At 48.6% G+C, this 24,302-nt stretch overlaps 1 protein-coding gene across 1 annotated transcript in view; it reads right to left on the bottom strand.

Annotated features, from left to right (window-relative positions):
• The window catches only part of RNF216 (ring finger protein 216), a gene marked incomplete at its 5' end in the record, with an annotated part of 62,040 nt that overhangs the window by 13,017 nt on the left and 24,721 nt on the right, over positions 1-24,302 (bottom strand). The gene's annotated exons all lie outside the window — the stretch shown is intronic.

The following is a 24,302-nucleotide window of genomic DNA, read 5'->3' as shown; positions in this document are numbered from 1 at the left end:
CACCAAAGAAGGTCCCAAAAGAGCTTTGCCCGAATCCGGTCACACTATTAGCAAGAGACAAGAGCTGCAGGGACAGATCTTCACTGATTGCATTATCTTCATCTGATTCTATTAAAGAAGTTGGACATTTATGAGATGTGATAGAAGTAACTGCTTAGAGACACACGTAGGCAGCGAGGCGCTTTTGATCACAAATCAGACAAACAGGACGAAGACCAAAGCTTCCAAGGAAGCCACCCCTAGGAGGGGGTGCTAAATGTTGACTTGTTTGTATTTGTGCTCGCTGGGAGACGTGCAACAGCTTGTGCTTTTCATCTGCAGAATTACAGGCTCCTGGTCCTGGCTGGTGAGCCGGACGTGTTTGCACACTGCAGGGTAAGGGCTGTAGCAAGAGGAGAGCCAAGTGTGCGGCAGTGCCCTGAGAGCTCAGCACAAGGTTTTGGGATCTCTCACTTTGCAAACTCACCCTCTGGCAGGCAGGGACTAGTGCTGGGGGGCAGTAAATGCTTTGGTCTTGCTGATCCTTGTGAATCATTCACCATGCCCCATGCTTTCCTGCTAAAGCCATTCAAATGGGCGCCATTCTGCATGTGTTCACTGGCAGGCTTGGTCCTGGCTGTTATGGGCACAGGAGGAGCAGGCTTGGAGCCATTCATGCACCTCGATGAGGACCCACCTTCCCCTTTGATTCTCGATGCCTGGCCACATGCCATTCCCAGATCAAAAGTGCTGCAGTGGGGTTTTTTGTACCTACACTGAGGGTTAAAGCCAGTCCCTGGAGCCCTGCCACACAGAGCCACTTTCACACGCCAGCAACAAAGATTTAACAGCTTTTTGCCAGAAGGGCTGGCACACTTTCCAGCCAGGAGCCTACTATTCCCAATTACTGAACTCCAGGAGCCTCCTTCGCTGCCGAATTAGAACCGATGCCCTTCTGAAGCAGATGGTGCCGCTTATACTTTTGTACCAAGTCATTCTCTTTGCCTTTTGTCTCTGCCACCAGCCTCGCTTTGCAGGCTGCAGCTATTTAAAGCCAACGCTCTCCCTTGAGCTGAGGCTGCTGCTGTTACTTGCCAAAGAGTTGTCTCCTACATCCGGGAAAAGGGATTCCTGTGGAGGCAAGGAGACAGGGAAGAGGCATGGCCATGCAGATTCCCTAATGTGCCAGGACAGTGTGAGATAAAAAGGGGTCAGATTCTCTGTGCTACTGTGACCACTGCCCAACAAGTGCTCTCGTAGCCGTGTATGTTTTGGGGATCCCTCCCCAAGGCGTGTTGGCCACAGGCAGCTGCAAACCCACAGGCAGCTGCAAACCCACAGGCAGCTCTGCCTGATCCAGCACACCCCGTGAAGATGTCCCCATGGCTTCCTAACTCCGAGCGTCACCTGGTGCTGCTTCTGACCAAGCCAAGTCCTCTCCAAGAGCGAGGCAGGAGGAAAACAGACCACACAAGTACCATTAGCAGGGCTTGATGCAACTTCTCCTCCCCTTGTCCTACACCAAAGCAATGGTACACTGTTTGGAGCGACAGGAACCTGCACTGGACCACTCTGCACAGAAGCAGGGAGAAAGCCCATGGTTCAGACAGAGGCAAATGCTCCAGGGCCATAACTGAGGTCACAGCTCTCACCCAAGAAAAGGGACATTTTAAATTTTCCCTCTTCCTTGAATCCAACTCACTTGGCTGCCAAAGGTTTTGCACACCTCATCTGATGACAATTCTGATTGCTACAACTTCCACAGGGGGTTCTTTTATTTCAGAAACAGCTTTCACTTTGCTAAAGAAACACACTGCACCATTACCATATTAATTAACCTACACAGACAGTAGGATGGCTGATTTTTCACCACCAGCCTGTATCACTCCTAATTCCAAGAGCAGCACTTGGCACCAGGACTGGCTACCACAATATAAGGCAGCGCCTAAACCCACACGAAGAGGGAACGAGTCCTTCCCAGCTCTCAAATCTCCTACTCCAAACCTAAGGGCTGAGAAACGAGCACACCAAAGACCCTGCCCAACTCTTCCAGCAGACACATGGGTACCTGATGTGGGAAAGCACCTTTTGGTTTAGTTTTAACAGCTTTTCTGTTAAGTTCCTAATCTCTGGAGGCTGCACATTCCACCAGCCTTTCCCCTGCCTGCTCCTCACTGGCTGGTAGAGCTAACACAGCTCTCTGCACGAGGAGGAGCAGCGTGTTTGCAAGCCTTGGCATCAGCAAACGGCGCCAAACCAGGCACGGATGCAGGAGATTAAGTATCTGCTGCCTCTTACATCTGCCCAAGCTTGGCAGGCAGACTGGGACAGTCCATTAATGTGCCGGCCTGGGACAGCAGAGAGAGGATGTGATGGAGAGGGTGTTTAATCACACACTGTAATCTCCTCACTGTACATCTGTTAGAGGTAGTGGCTCCGTTTCCTCTCCCTGGCTGCCAGGAAGCAGCCGGGATTAACACAAACATGTTTGGGTTCAGGAGGATCCTTTGTTCCCAGGGTCAGCAGTGCGGATATGCAGCTTTCTGTGCTCAGGGCCAGCCTGGTTAAAGGCGGCCAGTTTGCTTTTAGCATGGGCACTGCAATCCTTAAAACACCCTTGTTAATTGTCCCTGCACCCAACGAAGGTAGACCGGAGCGTTCTATGGAAACATACCGCCTTCCTCAGCGCTTCCACTGGTACTTGCAAGGGATCCTAGAGTTTTAAAACACTGCCTAAACTTTTTTTCACTCTGCTGTCTACTAAAAATAACTCTACAAGGTCCAGCTCACATATCAGGTGGGGGAAAAGCCAAATAATCAGCTTCTCCCTGCCAGTCTCCTTGTCCTTTTGGCTACAGTCAGGCTGTTGTACGCACTGCTGGCAACGTAGATGCGCTGGCTTTCCTGGTTTCAACCCAAACAAATGCCACATGGATAAAAACATCAGATGATAAGCCCAGCTCATGGACCGCCTGCCCACGGCATTCCAGTGTGCCCGCTTCTTCTGTAGGAGTTTACACGAAGCCATTTACTGATTGAGCAAAACGCAAAGGGAGGAGGGGAAGCTCAACTTAAACAACAACAGGCAACGGACCAGGCTGTCATCACCGCCCTCCAGCTCTCAGTGGTGGCTCAGAGCGGAGTCCAGCGCTTGCCTTAGCTCTCCATATGCTGGTTAATTAAATCCTTTTGCCGCTGTGCTCTGCAAATCCCCATGTCCCCCAGGAAGGGCAAGCTGCACACTCCAGTGGTCTCTGCCGATCGCACACGTCTGCTGCTGCGCTCCTTGGCCAGGGCAGAGAGGGAGGTAAAACATACCGTGTATCCCCGCGGTGCTCGCTGGGACGGAGCCCCAGTGATTGATTCTCTGCTTCTTCCTGCTTTAAGACACACAATAGCGCAGACTAACCTCAAACAGGCCAAGTTTTACCCAAAAGCAGATGTGAATGCAATAGTCTCAGAATAGCACCTCAGGGCCAGTCCATACTGCGCTGGTTTAATTAAAGGGCTGCAATTCCCAACCAGACGAGTTAATGGGAAAACAAAGAACCACACAGTTTCCATCTCCACAAAGTCTCCACTGTCTATAAAGCTGCACTGACCTTAACTAAAAATGGACACAGACGTAGTTAAATGAAATGAATGCAACCTTTAAATGCAGATACAGTCTCACGAGCAAACTCCTTCAGAGCTGTTTCTGGGACTTCCTATATGGATAAAGAAACTATAATCCTGACCAAGACAATCCATGGGGGTGAGAGACCCCTGTCTAGAGATGAGCAATGCCCAGCTCAGGGAAGTGAAACCCCAACTCCACAGGTACTCAACTGCCCAGTGTTCCCTGCTCTTTGCAGCACAAACTGCTGCAGCAGCTCTCTGGTCTCGCAGCTGCCAGCATTGCCACATGCAATGGGTGAGATCACAGAACATCAGTTGAAAGGGATCTCAAAAGATCATCCAGTCTGACTCCCCTGCCAGAGCAGGATCACCTAGATCAGGTCACACAGGAACACATCCAGGTGGGTTTTGAAAGTCTCCAGAAAAGGAGACTCCACAGCCTCTCTGGGCAGCCTGTCCCAGGGCTCCATCACCCTCACATGATAAAGTCCCTCCTTACATTTACATGGCACCTCCTCTGCTCCAGCTGCACCCACTGCCCCTTGTCCTGTCGCTGCCATCCCTGAGAAGAGCCTGGCCTCATCCTCCCGACTCTCACCCTTCACATGTTTATACGGGCAGCAGATACCAGCTCCAAACGCCCAAAAATCCAGTGAGAGAAACGAATGCCATGCCTCAGACTGGCGAGAGGGTCAGCAGCAAGGGGCTGGGAGAGCACGAGTACCGCGTGGTTTGCGGCTCCCCGCGGGGAGCTGAGCCGGGTCCTGGGCAAAGCTGTTCCCCGGGCGATGCTGTTCGCCAGGCAGCGCTGCCGCTCAGCGGCCACCGGCCACACCGCAGCTCCGGGCCCCGAGACGAGAGGAAGAGGCGGGCCGCTGAGCGAAACCCAGGAAGAGCTGAGCTCTCTCGGTAACAGGGCCATGAGTTCTTCTGGGAGGAGCTGCAAGGAGAAATAAAGCAAGGGCACAAGCCTTCGACTAGGCTGTAAGAACGTGTCAGGTTGGAAAGAGACCGATGGAGAGTTAAAAGCTGGATCAAGAAAATAGGGATTTATATCCAGTACCCACTGAGAGGGCTGCTGAAGGGGCTTATAGCCACGTATCACACCTCACTACCAAAAGCAACGACTCCAACCAATGCCTCCTGCTTTACACGTTGTTAAATTGAGCATATTGTACTAAGACCCTGGAGATACACAACCCCCTCTTGCTACCAGAAACACACCGGTTCCCACAGAGGCTGGGGTCACCCGAGTTAGAAACTGAGAACCAGAAGCGTGCGGTAACACCCGCCCCGCGCTTGCCTAAGTCAGCAGGGCTATCTCACATCTGTAATTCAGAAGTTCCTGAAACACACATACCAAACTAAAAACCAAGCTTTTTCCTTTCCCCTGAACCTGACTTTAAAAGGCCAGATCAGCTGCCGGTTTGGGTGCGGTGGTTAGCAGCGCTGCTCAGCACCCGTATCACCCCGCCCCGGTCAGAGGTGGAAGCTGCTAGCACAATTAATGGCTTGCTGATCTCACACTCACTTACTGGAACTGGAGTTAAGAGAAGCAGGTCTTTCACTGAAAGGGAATCATGCTTTAATGTGAACTTGTGCAAAGCTTTAAAGAATTTCATTATTTGGGATGTTTTGAAAGAAGCAGTTCTATTTCAAAGCTGCTGCCTCACTGGTCTGGAGGCAGGAGTACAGCAAGAGCTGCAGGTCAGCTATGTAAATGAACACTCAAGTATTTGCATCACACATCCGTCTTGCCACAATCCCTTCTCCTAAACTCAGAAATAAGTGTTTCTTGTAAGGATAAGCTTCCCCTGCCCCAAATAACATTGTCCAGGAGCTAGTCCCCTGCCCTGAGCAGACTGACAGAATCACAGAGTCACTAGGTTGAAAAAGACCTTTAACATCGAATCCAACCATTCCTGTCCTGTGCTAAACCATATCCCTGAGCACCTCATCCACCTGTCTGTTAAACATACCTAGGGATAGTCTCTCAACCTCCTCCCTTGGCAGCCTGTTCCAGGCCCCAACAACTCTTTCAGTGAAGAACTTTTCCCTAACATCTGACCTGACCCTGGCCTGGCGCAGCTTGAGACCATTTCCCCTTGTCCCATCTCCTGTCCCCTGGCTGAAGAGACCATCGCCCACCTCTCTGCACCCTCTTGTCAGGTAAGTGTAGGTGGGGAGAAGGTCTCCCCTCAGCCTCCTCTTCTCCAGGCTGAACATCCCCAGCTCCCTCAGTCGCTCCTCATAGGATTTGCCCTCCAGACTTTGCACACATCATCTCTCCAGCTCAGCCCAGTGGGAGCTTTGGATGTGGCCAGGGTGGATCGGCTTTGAGACTTACTCAGAGGCACACCCACCAGCTTCCAAGAAGAAATCTCCACTCGGTCACTTTATGAAGGCAGGTTAAATATAGTCTGTGGCCTCCCCCTGCTGATGCTGTCTTAGTCTGTATACCTGAGGTCTCACTGCTCCTTCTCAGGGCAGAAAGTTGAGAAAATGAGCACATGCTACTGGAAACATCTGCAGCTGTAAGCCACAGTTCTGTGATCTGTTGGACTGATTGTGGAAAACAGCTCCATGCCTTCCCAGCCAATGTAAATAATGAAATCCTAGCAGACTAGTTCAAAGCACTCGGCAGCTGACACTCTTGCATCTTCCCCACAATGAGAGTTGCCTTACCTCATTCAGCAGAGCAGATCTAAGTTACCCATTTAATCCTACTCACCACTTCACACAACAAGGGATGCTGCTTCCAATGGCTGGAGCTCTAACTGATGGAATCTAGCAGGGCTAAACAACAGGGAACTGATGGAAACAATAGAGACCTTAGGAGAGGAACAGATTTCGATTGTGACAAGCAACTATTTTTAAATGATAACTCCAGAATGTCACTCAAAGGGTTGCATCCAAGGACATCTAGAAGGTGGAGGTGTAACAAAAGCCAGGTATCTTATTTGCAGAGGTACCTGCTAACGATGCATTGTAAGACTGAGAGGAGGAACAATTACTGAAGTTAATTTTGAAACTTCCCTCTTACACCACCACATGATAAACAAACCCCCCACCTCTCTGCCCCAGACACAAATCCCTACCCAGAGCTTTTGGCAGCAGGAACTGGAGAAAGCATCTTCCAGGCCTGTCCTATTTTTCTCGTGGTTCTCTCTCCCCCTACCGTCTCCCAGATTTTACTGTATTCTGAAAGATCACACAAGGAACTCTGCTGCAGTTGACTGGGGAACTAGAAGAGAAATGAAAGCAGAGTGATACCCGACCTTCTTGAGATCTCAAAAGTTCAGATAATTTATTGTTTTAATGCCTCTGTGGTACAGTGACTCTCATCGGCTGCTCCTGCGGAGAGCTCTGTACAGGCAGCACAGCGCTCAGAGCCCTGAGCCCTGCACTGCACACAGGTCACAGCAGCCAGCCCTGTGTCTATAGTATTTATAGCTATGGTGTTTGCAGCAGAGACGCCAAAATTGGCCTTCTGAACTGCTAACCTCCATCTCCCATATTCACCGACAAGACAGTGAGTCATCTGCAGCTCGTTTGCCACGCTAAAATAAGCTAGTGTATAAACCAGAGCCGATGGCCCGTACCAGCAGCCTGCTGAAGCTTCCTGGAGAGAAAGAGCACTGTGCAGGCTGCTCAAAGGCCAAAGCCATGAGAAGGGACATGTGTTGGAAGAATCCACACCTGAAGCTCCATGCAGACACACGCTGGATTTCCTCCTGTACCGCAAAAGCTATTCAGATGCCTGTTCAAAAATGTTGTTATTAATAAACAACAATAACAGATACCAAACTCACGAGTATGCACCAAAATATAACAGAGGAAAGTGCTGAAAACTAATTGGGGAAATAGATGCACCAGCAACTCAGCTGTTTCAGAGGCCCCAGCTGCTTCCATTCCTCCTGTACCTAAGCACCCATAAACCCAGCCCAACACCAGCTGGGCCTGCGTTCCTCTTTGGTGCTGAGGTGGCTTCTCAAGCCCTGCTATGGCTGTTTGCTCCTGCAGCTTTAGTGGATGCAATATGCCTTCTCCCTAGGGCTCCTTGAGGCACAAGGGCACTGGGAGGGAGAAACGGTGAGAAAAGTGTTGTCCAAAACCATCAGGCTGCAGCCATCAAGAGCATCTCGTATCCAAAGCACACCGTGCAAGCAGGGGAAAACACCAGCCTCAGCCCTTGCCAGCTTTATGCTGTCACATCCCTGTAGAGGTACTCTGCAGACAGGATCATGCCAGCCTTGAGGTTCTGAAAGAACAGAGGAATGCCCAGTGCACACCCAGCAAACCCACCAGCCCCAGCAAGGAGCACAGGGGAAGGGACACAGCGATTCGGGGCCATTGCTCAAAAGTACCTGCTTACCCCCAGAACAGCCTAAGCTTGACCAAAGCTGATCAGCCATCCTAACTCCTGAGGGACGACAGGCAGGTTAAATAACAGCGGTGCCACAGTACCCTGCCAAACAAGGTTAACTCAGGACACATTTGTCTCCTAATTAAGAAGAGTTTTTTTAATCTGCAATTTAATTTTCATTTAAGTCATATAATCCCTTTCAATTAACTTTTCTTTTTAACTGGCACAGAAAAACGTGGGGCCTGGAAACACTTTGTAGTAAGAGAAGGACCATCTTGGATGTGGGGACATCGAAACTAAACTGAATTAGCAATCCCATTGGGAGCCCCTCCACCTGTATGGGCTCCAAAACAAAAGCTGGTAATCCAGCAAGACAGGCTCACTTCTGCACAATCACATGAGATTGGGCAAGTGGCAGGGAAAACGAGACTGAAAACAACACTTTGAACCCTGTAACATTTGTCAGGTCCCAGCACCGTGCAGAATGTGGCCCTTTGTCAACAGAAGTGAGACGGGAAGAGCACACTGCAACCCTGGGCATTGTGAAATCCCAAGACAAGCAGTTCCCTTTCTGTTACACTTACAAACACTCATCAGAAAGTCCGGTTCCCCCCTCTATCCCCCTCACTTTAGTAGAGCGCCCAACAAGTTTAATTAAGCACACTCTTCAACTATTTGCATGGTATGACTTGTCCGTGAACCAGAAGTGTTGCAAGCCTGTTTTCTGTAAAAGCCAAAGCCCAAAAAAAGCTCAAGCCACCACGTCTCCAGGGCTCTGCTGGGGAGCCAGCAGCCATTCCTAAGCAGCCATGGTCATTTCTGCCACCGCCCAACCACAACAGCAAAACAAACTGGAATATTTCACGTCGTACCACCGACCTCGATTCAGTTTTGAGGGGAGGATCCTGGCTGGTTCAAGAGAAGGAAAAGCCATTCTACCACCTCAGGGCCACTGAGGAACACTGTTCCTGTTGCAAGAGGGGGTCTGCTGGTCACCTTTGCTGTGCACAGAGCAGCCCCCTCCTCCTCCTACACTCATACTGCAAGAAAAAAATTAAAAGAACTGCAAGTAGAGAGCATTTTGGTCTGGTTGAATGTAGGTGAGGATCCAGACTGGTGATTTGGGGGTTACCTTATCAAAAGGGTGGATTATTAGGTTATGCTGTACAAGCAGTTCCTCTGAAAGGATTAAGCACGATACCCTCAGAGGGGCACAAACCACAGAGAAAAATGCAGATTGTGGGATACTGAAAGATTAAATCAAAAATTTTGGCAGCACAAGTGAAGTATTTAGAAACTGGGCTGGTCTTGGCCATTCCCCCAGCTCCAGAGCAGCTTACAGATCCTGTTCTCATTTTCCCAGGACCTCTATTGTAAAGACAGGGAGAGGAAGTAAAAAAGAAGTGTGATCAGACACTAAACCAGTGCTGAAGAACATGCAGATGCTACTGAAAACCGTTTTTAAACTGCTTACCCAACATGTAGGGAAGCGTTTAGTAACCCTTGGGAAGAGTCCTTCCACGTCAGCAAACCCCACTGGCCTTCCTACAGTCAGCCACCAAGGCCTGGAGATCTTCAAAATACCTTGCTCTGGAAGAGAAACCCCAACCATACACCAGCCCCTAGAAGCAGGGATCTAGTTAGGAGTGGCTGGAATGAAACACAAGATCCATAACGTACTGAGATGGTTACACGGCCTACACGGAACCCACGGCCTACACGGAACCCACGGCCTATGCTCTTGCTTTCAATGTCCAAGCTTTCCATTCAAAGGTGCAAGTAGAGAAATAACAACGAGCTGGACCAGGTAGGAATGGTCTTTCTGTTGCCTGCTAGAGGGAAGAGCAGGGGAGCCCATAAACGAACCATTTTGTTTAGGTCAGCAACTCCTGGAAGCAAAGGAGACTCATGGACCATCTGGGAACATCGCAACAAAGTCTTCCAACCTGTTACTCTTTTTTTGCCCCCTCTTCCCTAATTTCACAGCTCAGGTTCTATATTGGAACCAAAACTAAAGCAGCAGCCAACAGATTTCACAGGGCAGAAACACGAGCTGTGCAGCTTAAAAATGGAGCAGTGGAACTGGCTGCCAGACAAGCCATTTGCATTAGTGCCATGAAACAGGATATTAAGCACTTTGTAGCGAGAAACAGGAGATTCCCTTTATTAGAAAAATACTTTTAAGGTTGAAATTCATCAAACCATTTGCAGCCACGGATGATTTGTAAAACACATCATTGGCCAGCAAAGCTGGCTTTGGCTTACCAACACCATCCCTGGCAATTACCATCCAGAGGGACATTACCTGTTCCCAGCTAAGGAGTGAAGCCAGTGCCAAGCCTCAAGCACAAAGACCACATTAACTACTATGGAAAATGCCTCTTTTGGATCCAGGAAGAAAACTATTCTAAGATATCCATAAGAGATCAAGACATTTACTTTGGTGTGTAAAAGATACCAAAGGCAATTGTCAGAAAGAAGCAGGTATTGTCTTCCTATGCTTATCTAGATTCAATCAGAGATATCTAGACTCAATCAAAACCATCCTGGGCTTGGAACAGATAAACTTCTCACCATGAAATTAAGGAGTCACAATTCCTAATTGCTGTCTTAAGCAACAACAGGAAACCTAAGGGACCCCTCAAGCAAACAAAACCAGCAGCTCTTGGTAGATGTTGTAACTTGGCTTATTTTAGCCTAGAATTTACCATGTTGCAAATCACATCCCCACCCATTGGGAGCTGGTAAGACCAGCCCCTTCCCCCTGCCCGACTTCTCCCTTCCACTTCTGGCCCAGGATTTTATTGCGAAGGGAAACCAGCGTTATTGGCCATAAAAGGAAAAAGACCCATCTGTCACATTTCTGCAGAGGGGAGTCAACGAGGAGGAACTTCAGCAACTTCCTTAAAACTCCGGAAACATGGCTATGGTCATCCTCCCCTAGAAGGATTAAAGGCTTTTTCCTCCTGTTTCCGTCAGGGATTCATGTAGGCAATGACACCAGAGCGTGGAGAAGCACAGATGTCTCATTTTAAAGGAAGACAAAAGAGGAGAGAAACAAAAAAACGAGTCAGGAATGAACAAGTGGGGTCAGGCAGTGTTTGGGGAGCTCTGTCCTGGGGTCCTGTGCACAGCCCAGGAAGCCTTCATGAGGGCACATGGCTGCACAGCACAGTGTTTCCAGGGGACTCCTTTCCATGCAGCCAGAGTTAAACATCATTTCCCAGCAGATGCCTAACAAGCTAAGCATTTGAAATCAGGAAGGCATTTGGTGTTTTAATTAGGGCATGCTTATGGTTGCTTAACAACCCCTTGAGTTTCTTCATCAGATGTTATTCTGAATTCCTAAGTTTCAAAGCAGACATGTTCAATTGAAAAATAAGAGCAGTAGGAGCAATGTTATTCAGTAACTTGGCTGCTTTTGTTAGTGAAACAGTAGTGGTGTAAATGTAAGAGAATAAACACGGCTGTACTTAAACCCACGTATGCAAAGACCAAGAACGAATGGTCCTGCCCTTAAGATCACTTATCAGCTCTGTACACCTTGCATTCCAGATGCATCAACAACAGAAGCTTCCAGGACAATGACATTTTTGTTTGGTGCTTGTTTCACTTTCAGAATCACCAAAACCAATGCAGCTGTAGTGGGTGGAAACCACAAAACTGATTATGACCCCAGAATTAATAATGAACCCGAGCTTCAGCTTGTCAGGTCTTATTAAGGGAGAGGATGCTGCACGATGGCATTTAGGGAGAAAGGTCAGCATAATGCTCGTAGGGCACGTTAAGGTTCCAAGACATCAGCTACTGTAAGTTTTTTTTGGAGGATGCAGCTATTACTGAGAAAACCACCTAGCTGGAGCTTGCTGCTAAAAAGGCATTTTGGGGAAAGCAAAACCACCACCACCTCACATGCACACCGTCTCTGGGCTTCTCCCCTACTGTGCTTCCCACATGTGTGACTCTTGAGGTGCCTCCCTGCTCCCCAGCATCGACCTCTCAAACCAGAAGACTTTCAGCAGGAAGGGAGCCAGACAGCACCAAAGGATCCGTGTCCTTCCCACCAAAGGCAATACCACCCCATCCCACCCCAGTCCTTAGGACAAGGTGCTTTACTCCGTGCAGCTCCTGAACATCACCAATTACCCTCCAGCCTAAGTGCCACCAGCAGATCACTCAAGAGCCTTCAGTATTCATCTTGAATTTCATTTAGCCTTTTCCAGGTGCATGAGTTTAACCTTTGGTAACACCCCCCCCTCTCCCCAACAGCTGAGCACCTCTGTGAAGTGGCTCGGTGTGGTGGGCTGGTTGATGCCTGGCACCCAGAGGGAGCAGCTATTGAAACCAATAACCCTTTTGCCCTATTTCTTCATTATAAAAACACTATTACTTAACTTCTGAGGCATACTAAGAGGACACAGTGTAACAGAAAGCCCACAAAAGCTTCACTTTTAAGTTTTGGCCAAGGATCCGGAACCTCTCCCTTGGAAGGGCAGCTTTTCACAACCAGCCTGAAAAACACCTTCACAGCGTTCCAGGCTTAGAAGCCAGTCTCACTACAGGACAGGTGAGCAGAGAAGAGTTAGCCTTCCTGAGAGACAATAAGCTACTAGAACTAAAAACAGCTCAGACATACCAGACAGCTTCAGGCTGGAAGGTTTCCTTGGGTGTATTCTTTGACCCATATTCTTCTTAAATCAGATCTTTTGTACCCAGCAAAGGTTCAGCTGGTTGTGGGTCCCCTGCTAAGCCCAGTGCTGATGTCCTTTTGTAAGCAAGCCAGCTGTGTTAGATACCCCAACAACTTCCAGAGCCTGTTTATTTTATGAAGCAACATCCTCAGTATGTTCAGTTTGAAAAAAAAGAGGAGAAAAGTGCAGGTCCAACACTTCATTTGACTCTTTTCAGACACAAGACCTCACAAAACTTTTTTTGACGTGAGGCTGCTAAAAGTAACCCAGCCTTAAAAAGCCCTGTTATTTTTATACAGTCACAAGAATCACTGGATTGCTTCTAATTATCCCATCCTTCCTTGGAATTTCTATTTGTGCTTAACAAGGCACAAGAGGCTGCGACACCAGCGCAATCATCCCACATCTTGAATTACAGGCAACTGGGTAAAGTTTAGTTTCTTCTCCCGTAAACATTTGTGGGAGGGGCACAGTTAAAATAAAGCCTGTTTGACCTTGGTGTCTGCAAGTCCATGTTAAAGAGGGACAAGCTTACAGCTAGGTGCCAGATTAAGGCACAAACAGATCTTGCTCTGACTGTGCTTGAAAACAAAACCGGTCTCTAACACAGATTCACAGCGGGACTGAAAGTGTTCCAACTAAACAGGACCAACAAGGAGATCACCAAAAAGCCCCTACAGCAGGACCAGGTCTACTGGACTTCACTATCTTTCCTGTAAATACATCTTTACTGCTTCTGGCGTCCAGGGGACGTTTACTTTCCCCCCAGACAGTGGTAATGCTGAGGAATCCGCTCCAGGCACAACAGAAATATAAATAGTTGGCCATCTGCACTGTGCCTGACATACCAGACTGGCAGCTGTATCTTCAGTGGCGAGCAGCTCGCAGCACAGCCCCTGCTCTCCCTGTATCTCCCATGGTGGGAGTCAGCAGTCAGCTATTACTGGAACTCATCACAGCACGGCCAAATATTTGCATGGAAAACTGGCTGGGCACTTACTCATAAGGTGCCTGGCTCCTGCATGATCTTCTTAACACTCCCCTGACTCCCCCAAGGGAAGGCCATTTCCAGATTAACACCCACAGCCCCACGGCTTTTAGCAAGCCACTCCTACTCGAAGCTACAATTCCCACCACAGCTCAGCTGGTATCACTTCACACCACTACTTCTTCTCCTTTGAAAAACGTGATGCTTTCATCTCCAGAGTCATCCCTTGCAATTTGTATTGTCATGGCAACACGACTCCCTCCCCTGTCCCAAACCCCATCCCCACATCTCATTGTGTTGGGTACCAGACGGGCGGCGCAGCACGCTGCATACAGATGAACGGTGCCTCTCAAAGTGGTCTCAGGCCTCCTCCCCCTGCTGCTGTGCTGACACAGCTCCTGCTTCGGGGGTTTACTTGCAACAGGACAAGGGAGAGTCTCCTACTGCCTTGGGTTGCTCTATTCAGACAAAGAAACTTTACCAACACACAGCATTTTTGCACTATGGACAACCATACGGGTTACAATAGAACAGCCCAGGCTCGTAACCTGTCTGAGCAATACAAGAGAAGACCAAATGCTTAGCACAGGTGTAAGAGGGTTTTGCTAAGGCAGCTGGGGGATACTGGTAAAGCAAAAGGGGAAGATAGCTCCACAAAGGAGCGTGCTCAAGAACAGGGCTCTGGAGCCCTCTGACGGCAGCTCGCTCTCAGCTTCGGCGGAGCAGAAACCCACGGAGGGCTGGAGGTGTCACAGCAGCTCCGTGCAGGAAAGGATGCAACGGTGTGGAGAGGGGGTGGGAAGGAATATCGGCTGGCTGGGACTGAGCTCTGACAACAAAAACATTAAGACCCCACACCTCCAGCTGTGTGACTGCTCCTGACCTGTGTGCAGAGATGGGACAAGCCCTGTGCTTCAGGGGGTCACCACAAGACCAGCCTCCAACACCCAAGTGTGGCTCTAGCAATAGAAACAGGAGGGGTGCTAAGGAAGTCACTGGAAGCTACTGCTCCAGTACCAATAACTGCTCCATAGGGATGCCAGGCAGCCCAGTACCACACAGAAAGCCCAAACTGGTTTCATACCAACCTTTTCTTAACGTTTCCTGGCCAGGAAGGTCCAACAGCCACAGAGCTCCGTTATCAATAGGTCAAAAATCTGCCCAGGGAACATTCAGGGCAGGAGGCAGCTCGCTGCTAGCAGGGATAAGCATGGCTGCTGGGCTCCGAAGGGGTTACAAAGATTAAACAGCAGGGAAATATTTATGGAGGAAAGATGCTGAGCTGTGCATGTTTCCCAGGCTGGAGATGGTTTTAATTTACCTCTTGCAAAGGCTGTGATTATTTGCTGCTGGTTTTTGTTGAAAGCAACTATTTGAGGCTCGCTTGCTCCCTCTGCTGTCACAGCTCTGCAGCTGATTTACAACACAACCACTCCCCAAACCTACAGAAACTACAAGGAATTCTGCTTTTGTTTTTTCTTTCCTTCCCAGTCTGGGAAAGAGGGAACAATATTTATAAGCATTAGTTGTTACCACGGCCTGGGGAGGCACAAAGCTTTGTTTGACTACAGCACTCTACAAACATTGCAGATAACTCCTGGAGTTTGGAGCTACAGCCACAAGGACTCTCCTCTTTTCCCAGCTCCCACCTTTGCAGACTGGTCTCTGCCTGACTAGCTAAGCAGCACCATCCACCACACTCCTCACTAGGTCTTCCTCTGAGTGCATGGATCACACATCTTGACATGCTGCTATTAAAATCCTGGTTTAGACCTTTTGATGAGCAGAGATTTGAAAATCTAGGAGAGCATCCTCATCATTAGCTAGACTGGTGTCTGGCACCTCAATCTCCTTGGGACTAGCCAGACTCTGGGGTAGGAAGACATACCCCTAGCCTTGCATCACTCCCCAAATGCCAGAAAACTGTACAGCCTCACTACAAAAGAAGGAGATTCAGTCTTCTCCATGACTAAACCGTATCACCTCCCACCCAATACAGCCTGCCCAGGCACTTATTACATGCTCCCTCACTGTCTAAGCTCTTTTGCTTCTTTCTTTCAGCCTCAAGCTGCTCCTCCTCTGCTCTGCCTTTCTTCTCCTTCACTCTCACCAGAGTTGCAATGTGATGATACTGTAGCACTGAGGGCAACTGAAACACTGGCTCTTGTCCCCCCACTTTTGTGAACTGAGCTGAGCTGCCCCCCTCTCCCCTGGGGGATGCTACACAGAGGCTGCCCATCGCCTGCATCCCCTTCCACATGCTCACTGTCACTGCAGCGGCTGCCCTACGCCTCCTTCCCAGGCTGGCACAATCCCTTCTCAGCTCCTGTGAACAAGGTTTCCAAGCAATCCTCACAGTACATCTACCCCACTCCACATTCTGGGATTAATCTGTACCTTGAAGGGAACCATAAATATTTGCCTGGACTTTGTGTTAATCTTGCTATGACACAGCTATTAGGATTACTGAAGTGTGAGTTGATAAGCAATGGGGTGGAGTGCTGGAGTGTTTCAGGAGATGACAGTAACCCCTTGCTGTATTTTACTGATGTGGATGCCTTGGTGACTTGCACTAATCCCCTTGGAAATTACTATGAAGGAATAAAGAGTCTTAAAATATGAAGCAGGAGGTGGAGTGCTGCGGAGAGGAGTTGATCTCCAGACCGGCCTCTTCTAAGTACACACATAAATGTCTGTATTCAATGTGAAGTGGAGCAGAGAAGAACACAGAACAGGACCTTCCCACACACCCACACACATCAGTTCAGTAGCAGGAGAAGTTGGGGAGCTCTAGTTTGCAGCACAGCCTTTCTCTTGGTATCTATGTCCAGAAACAGCTGCACCTTTGGCTTGGGACAGCAGCCATCCAGCAAGTTGTTGTGCTGGAACAAAGGCTGTTATGCAGGGTTCAAGCCAAATGTGGTTTGAGTTTTAGATGCAGCAATTCCCTCCAGTCCTCTGCTACTGGGTATCAAGATGATGCCAGTTTTCTCCACCAAAGTCAGTGTGACTCAGTGTGGTGTCACTAGAAATCCATCTAGACCTGTGTTGCTCCCAGCACAGGAAGACACGGGGCAGGTAGGAAGCACCTTACAGACAGGACAGGCTACAGACCTAGTCCTGCTCTCTGTGGGCCTGGGACATTCTGCACCATCAATGGTACTTTGTCTAATGGCTCTCTACTTCTCTGAGTTTATCCTGTGGCCTTTGAATCATGTTCCAAGGTTGCCTCTCCCTTGGTAGTGCTAATTAACAGAGCTCACTGTCCCCTGGAGAGCATTACCTGTTGAATCCAGGCTACCACCTCTTGAAGCTCTTCAGCTCCTCGGCTGTCAGCCAGCCACATCTGTTCACACCTAGTCTGGCTTAGCCTGGACCATCTCACTGAATCACAGCTTGAAATGGTGGGGCTACAGATTGTAATGGTGTTAAAGCAATAGACTTCAACCTAGAATGAAGCCAAAAAGTGACCATTAAAGTAGGAAAGCCTATAAAAGCATCTATCCCCTGTATCAAAAATTCTACTGACAACTGAAATCTAAAGTCGCCCTTCCTCCCTCTCAATCAAGGTACCCAAGGAGATCCAGAAGCTCCAGGCTGATTCAAAGCATGGCTTTTCAACCAGCTTTACCTTTTAGACATTTAAAACTATATCTTATCATTCATTACCCACTACATTTTGGATGTTACATACAAAAAGCATCCATTTACAGACCAAGTGTGATCTCATAACATTTTTCTTTCAAGAGTTAGCTTTAACCTCTTACAGCAAAGCACCACTTCTAGACTGTGGAGAATACTTTTAAACTTCTTCTAAGGGTCTTCCAGCTTCCTGGCATTCCTGACTAAGAATCAGAACAAAACATTGGGTGTCACTGATGCCGTAATACAAAGAAAACAAGAACTTTCTCTGGCTCTGCATGCCCCAGCAGGCAAGTCCAAGGATTACAGCAGCTTTCCTGGTAATTGCATTGCTTGCTTTTACTTCTCCATGGTGATGTATGAGACTTCAGGGATACTGTCCACTCCAAGTTTTCAAGATAGGATCTGTCACAAGCCTACAGAAAGCACGGAGAGGACCCACTGATACTGCAGGTGTAAGAGAGAGGGAGACACTGTACAGAAAGGAGCCTGGAGTAACATGCACACAGACAGTGGGAATTTTACATCGTTCTGACAAGCAGTTGTAACGAGTCCATGTGGGAGAAATCAGAGGACCTCACTGTTTTAGTACAGCTGTGCTGTTGCACAACTCCCCACATACAAGAACCATCCACCCTATGTGTGGAGTAAATACCTTTCAGTTCTACAGATCAGCCAAGCCTTCCCCAGACCCTGCAGCTCCCCAGCATATTTGGGCTCCTTAGGGTCAGGGCTGTTTATCCAGTCTTGCAGGCAGTGAAAGAATTAGAGGAAAGGCATACAGGACTAGCAAAGGAGTGTGGATGTGCAGGCACACACTCCACACACACACACTCTCACTTTCTGGACACCAGAGATGACTGATACCCATTTCTATAAAAAAAAAAAGCTGAAGAACAACCCTCCATCTCCAAATAACAATAATTGATTGGCATCTTCACCATGGCAACTTGCTACCTGTAACAGGATGCAGGCGAAGGATAACATGCCTCTTGTTTAGCACCTACTCCATCCCCATTTACCTTCCAGAGCTCACAGGAGGGAGCAGAAGAGCTAACAGCTACAGCTAATGCACAGCAGCTTTCGCCTGACTGGGTCAACTCATCCCTCAAGCTGTCTCTGCTGGCAGCTGGACTTTAGGGCTGCCCCTCACAGCAACCAAGATCTGAGCCCAGCACAACATGAGCCAGTGTGGACACGGTTACACGCACGGCCACGCACAGCCAGCGCTTGCCAGTCATCTCCCCCCGGTACGAGTCGCCCACATTGGGACTGAGATAACTGGTTTTGGGTTAAATGTGTCTCCTTACGGAGGGGAAGCAGAAGGAAGGTAACTGCAAGTGTCAGAGCAACACGTGAGAGTTCAAATCTCAGACAAGGAACTCCATCCACGTGTTTGGCGAGTACCTGGGGCTTGATCCTTGGGGATCACCTGCACTGCTCCACACCATCGCTGCTTTGCCTTATTTGCACACGTCGAGGTCATCACAGGATCAGGAAGAGGGAAGTAAATATGATTAAACAGAAGGCACCGCCTTTCCAAAGGCCACCTTAAGAACAGTGCTTGGGGGTTTTTAGATCAGGGTCAGTTTTGACTAGGTAAAGGGTGCTCTGCTCCTGGAGGACCAGCTCAAGCCAGCTGTGTTAAGTCTCCTGTGGAGAACATGGTTTAGTCTGGCAGATGGAGATGCTAAGTAAAACTCATTAATCTGTTATCACTTTCACCCACCCACAAAAAAATCCCAGTGGTCTTAAGTCATGGTTTTGACACAAATCTAGAAATCTATAGCTTGTACAACAGCTGCAACCAGAGTGAAGTTCCAGGAGGAAAAAAAAACCCACTTCATTTAATTACATGGGTAGGTCAGGATTGTTCAAGACAAGGATCTCTTACGGTAAGAGAGATTTGCCTCTGAAAATATCCGCGTGCTCGTTTGCGTTACGGAACTGGAAAAGTTGCACAAGGGCTTTGGGGAAGTCATGCCTGTTTGCTCTGCACACCTGAAATACCCCACAAAAAGGGTTAAAGCCACAGGAGAACAAAACACTCCAAAGAGCAGTTCTCCTTACAAAATACCCCAGGTTCCCTGTGCAGACAGAACAGCTGCAACAACAACTCTCATTCACACCACCTCATTGAGCTATCTACCCCTCAACACAGGAACAGTAAGATCCAAGGCTGAAAACAAAGCCAAGAAGCTGGCAAGCTGGTTGGTGCTGTGCCTATCTCCATATCTAGAAAGGTTCAATGCGTTCATTCTAGGTGGCCAAGAGAAACTAAATATAGTAGCAGCCTACCAACCAACACACAACCTGGCACGGCTTCCAGCTACCTGAAAGATCCATCCCTCCCTTCGCAGGCTGCTTCGATAGCTGCAATCCTTTCCCTTGTTTGGGGAGAACGTGCCATACAGAGGCACTTTCAGGTCTTACTTACATGGATAATGGCATGCACAAACTTGAGGATGGAGGTAATGCAGTAACACCTCCAATACTCCTCTCCTGCCCCACTCAGGAGGGGATCAGCTGGCTCTTTCAGATTGGGGGGGTTTAAGCCTGACATCCGCTCACAAACAGGAGGTAGTGTCCTTGTTTCACGTGCCAGGAGCTGAGGCTCTTACAGCAACTGCCTCTGAGCAGAGCAGAGACACCATCCAAGAGCATCTGTTTTGTTTTAACCTCTGCCCTTTAAGGAGGACCCAGAAACAAAACCAAATCACATTATAGCTGCAGCCTAGGCTTTGGTGGTTTGTATAGGGCTAGACATCATGGCAAAGCTTTTTGATACAGAAGAGTCCTCCAGGAGAGATGCTCACCCCTTGGGCTTCTGAATGGCTTCTCTGCCACTAACAGCTCGCAGATATTGTGTTTTAAGCAGCAATACCAAAGACAGACCCCAATTTCAACTGGGCTTCGAGATGTAGCTTAAAGGCACGCATGCTCCCAACACAAAAAATGAGGTCAAAAAAGCTTCTTTTGAAAAAATAAATAGAGCAATAAAACATTCTTTCAGATCAGCTTCACAGAGGATAAATCACCGAACAATACAACCATCTTATCTTGTTGGCAAATGGTCCATTACAGCGTCCAGCTTTATGGGAAATAGTTGGTTGGTCTGGAGGGCAAACCGACTCTTCATTGTCTAGAAAAATGCTGCTCTTTACTTTTTACAAGATTTGTTTGTTTTAAAAGAAAAAAAAAAAGATGATGTCTAAGCAGTGCCAAGCCTGCTTTGCCTCCTGCCTCTCGATGCTTTCCCTGGATGCCTTGGGACTTCCTAGCAACCTCGCAGCAGAAACGTGATCTGTCTCCTTTTAGGAGAAGCATAACGCACTTAAAGCAAGAGCCCAGCTGCCCTCCTGCCATTCCCCAAACTGGTGGGACACAGCAACCAGGAGACCCCACAAACACCAAGGGGGGAAGGTAATGAAGCAGGCAGGGCTTTCCCAGCACACAGAGGGTTTGGGGAAAGCTTTGCCTCTGCTTTCAGCCTCTATTTGCCTCTTCTGAACTCAAACACTAACAAAAGAGCACCCAGGGAGGAAAGCAGTCCCCGAATAGCTAATGGGTGGTTACTGAAACGTCGCTGGCCACGGGATCCAGCAGCAGCTATGCCTGTTCAGTATTTTGGCACTGATTTATGACAAGTGTACTTGCGTTTCCATTAGCTGTGGCTTTCTCAGTTGACCCCTCAGCTCGCAGAGGCAGACTCGACATTAAACTCCCATCAGCTTTCAGTACCGCTGACCTCATCCCCAAAACTCGCGGCGATGTTTTACATCAGCCGGGGCCAACGCATTCCATTAATGCTCCCCCAGCTCGGGGAAACATCTGCTCTGTTTACACTGGTAGCAGCACAGAGACCACTTAAGCATCACCTCTGCTCCCCGAGCCCGTGGTGAGAGGTGCAGCCGCACACGGGCCGGGCTCTGGACCTCCCAGCCCCCAGCACGACGACCGAGCCATTACTTATTCAGCAGGGCACAGGTCGTTTAAGCCATCAAGGCACAGGAGAGGTGGTGTGTAGTAGGAAAGAAGGTGGTTTCCCTCAGGCCAGAGAGCAGGCTCGAAAGGGGTATTTGTGCCAACTTCAGCTGAATGGGCTGATGGGGAATAAAGAATTAAAATGCACCAGAAAATAATTAATTAACCCCAGTGGTTTCACAGATTCATATGTTTGAGGCAGAGATTCAAAGGCTATGGATGATTAATGCAGGTTAGAGCTCATGCACTGAAGGCACTTCTCTGTGCCACCCTGTCCCATGGAAGCTGGGTGCCAAACCCACCCTCACACCCCACCAGCTCCACTGCTGAGGCTTTTCCCACAGGAACAGGAGGAGACAGGATACCTCCCCATCCACAACAATCCCCCCGGCAACACTTGTTGCTCCCACCATTCCAAGGTTAGATATACATTAAATTACACCACCCCACCCCCCCCCCCAACATCTGTGGGGGCTGCTGGAAGTTTTCTTTGCTATTAACCCCCTAGTCAAGGCTATGGATGCTAACAGGCCCAGGAAGACACATAAAAACATCCAGCAGCCTTGGAATACTTGACAGGATCTGTCACAAATAGAGACGGAGCGCATCACGTACGAGGGCATTCAGCAAAGGTCACTTTTTATTACAATGAGGCCAGGAACACAACCAGCCATCTCCATCACCGATCATTTTACTGGTATGTGGATTTGCTGCATTTCAGGTTTTCAGCTTTTTGCAGAGCTCAGACCACAAGCTCACCATGAGCTCACCCAACACTGAACACAACCAGACCAGGGAACTACCTTAATTCTCACAATGGTCCTTGGGCACTAAACCCAGTATTCAAACATGGAAAACAAAAGACAGAAATCTGTCCCCAAAAAGCCCTTCTTTTCCTTTTTTAAAATTTTAACTGCACACCAACAAAGGCTGGTTTGATTTGGGTGGTGACAGGCAGTTCATTCAACCCAACCCTGCCGCTGCCGAGTGTGATGGCAGGTACTGGGGCAGGAAGACAATAAAAACTGTATTTGCTCTCTATCTTCAGCAATACATCAAGGATGAGTGACACAACCTGCACAAACACTCCCTGTTTTTCACCTAGTTCCCAGAGTCCGAGGTGTGGGCAGCTCAGAGCTTTGCCAGTCCCACCACAAAGCTCAGGCACCGACTATCAATCAAAAAGAGGAAAAAGAGCAGTAGAAGAGGAAGAAGCCACCACCAAGTGAGACAATTCAAATTGTCCCTTTCCAGTTCCGTAATTCACATATTAGGGGACAACTGCAGCTGGGAATTTCAATCTCTGGAGCAATTAAAGAAAATTAAATTCAGCGAACGAGGCCCTGTGCACTCAAAGCTTCATTAACCCTGTCGCCTTTTAATTAAATATGTGCACATGAAATTTGGGCCTGAGAAAGCGTCTTCTTTACTCACAACACTCAGGTTTAATGGCAAATCAGTGCTTGCCTTTTAAAAAAGCAGAATACCCAGGTCACACACTCGACCTCCCCCATTCCACACGGGCTTTATTAAATACCTGGTAGGAATTACTGCCTCTCATCGGCTCCCACTCAGTGGGAACGCCTGCTCTCCCTCAAATGCCCTGCGCTGCACTAGCAAAGCTCTGTTCTGAGCTTGCTTTGAGATAACAGACAGCCCTACCAACATCACGAGTAAAATATGAGCTGGGATTTTAAGAGCCCTACACACTTCTTATGATCAGTTAAAGGAATCACGTTGGCCAGCTACAGCAGGATGGGTTTTTCAGCCCATGGAGAAGAAATTAGAGTAGCCAGCTTCTCTTTTAAAAACCGTTCATCCTTACAAAAGGCTCAGGCAGGCACCAAAGGCAGCGTGCGACTAGGACAGTTTAAAGGATAATCTTTGAAAGGGGATATTGTCGAGTCTGCTGAGCCTAAATATCCAGCTCACACTGTGTGAGTTCCCATCTGACTCGCGAGGCAGTCACGCTGCTCATGTGCCAGCCTCCTGGCTTGGTCAAGAATAGAAATGAAGCACTTTACTCGTTCCAATGGCCACATGACTGCCCAGCAGGGACTGAGCCCAAACTGCTCCGATGCTTCCCCGTTACTCACCCCAAAGCAGTCACCGAAGAGCTGGACACACAGGCCATCACACAGACTGGCACCAGTAACAGAGGGAAGGAACTCACAGACACTTCTGTCTGCAGGAGAGTGAGAAGTCTTCCACCTTAAGCCACCCACCTCACCCAGAGACATCCTCCTGTCCCCTCCTCACTACTGAGCACATTTACACAAGCCTCTTACTGAGTAACTCTGGGAGAGACGAGGCTTCAGTTTGTCTTTTTTTCTTTTAAAGCATCTTTTTGGGAGATGCACCTTTGCCAGCACATGCTGATCGATGCTGTACGTCTATTTTACTGCTTACCTATGTATTTGAGCTGTTTTAACTACTTCAAATGAGAGAGCAGTGGCAGCACACATGTGAAGAGATTACCTTCTCTGTCGCTTACCAGGACAGTGGATACGTTTTGCAGTAAACACCACTTCCCTTTTCACACTTGCCCCTCTCTCACAGAACAAGCTAACACATGCACAACTGCTCCTGCATGGCCCCCAAGGGATGCCAGCCTCCTGAGGGGATGCTCTGCCCAACAGATTGAGGAGGCACAGCTCCATTCATCACAAGCAGGAGACAGGCGATTCCTTACACTTACAGCAGCCCAGCGCTCACAGGTTAATTGCTGCATCCCCAAAATCACGTCCTTGCTCTGATTTCACAGCAGCCATGTTCTCTTGCATGCAGCACAGATCGCTGTTTGCTGCTGCAGGATGCCCTTGGTACTACCAAGGACACTGTGAATGCATCGAGCGTGACAGGCTCCACACTGAATGCTAAATAAACACAGCCACTTACACCTCCTCAGTCTTCGACACCAACAAGGGAAGGGGCTTCTACTACAGCACCAGCAACGAACAGCACATGAATTTTGTGATGTTTGAAGTACTACCAGACAGAACACAGCATTCCATCCCTCTGCTCCTGGAAGTCA

This window comes from Gallinula chloropus (genome assembly GCF_964237585.1).
Source record: "Gallinula chloropus genome assembly, chromosome: 15".
Taxonomy (NCBI): Eukaryota; Metazoa; Chordata; class Aves; order Gruiformes; family Rallidae; genus Gallinula; species Gallinula chloropus.
This window is presented reverse-complemented; position numbering and strand designations above follow the sequence as displayed.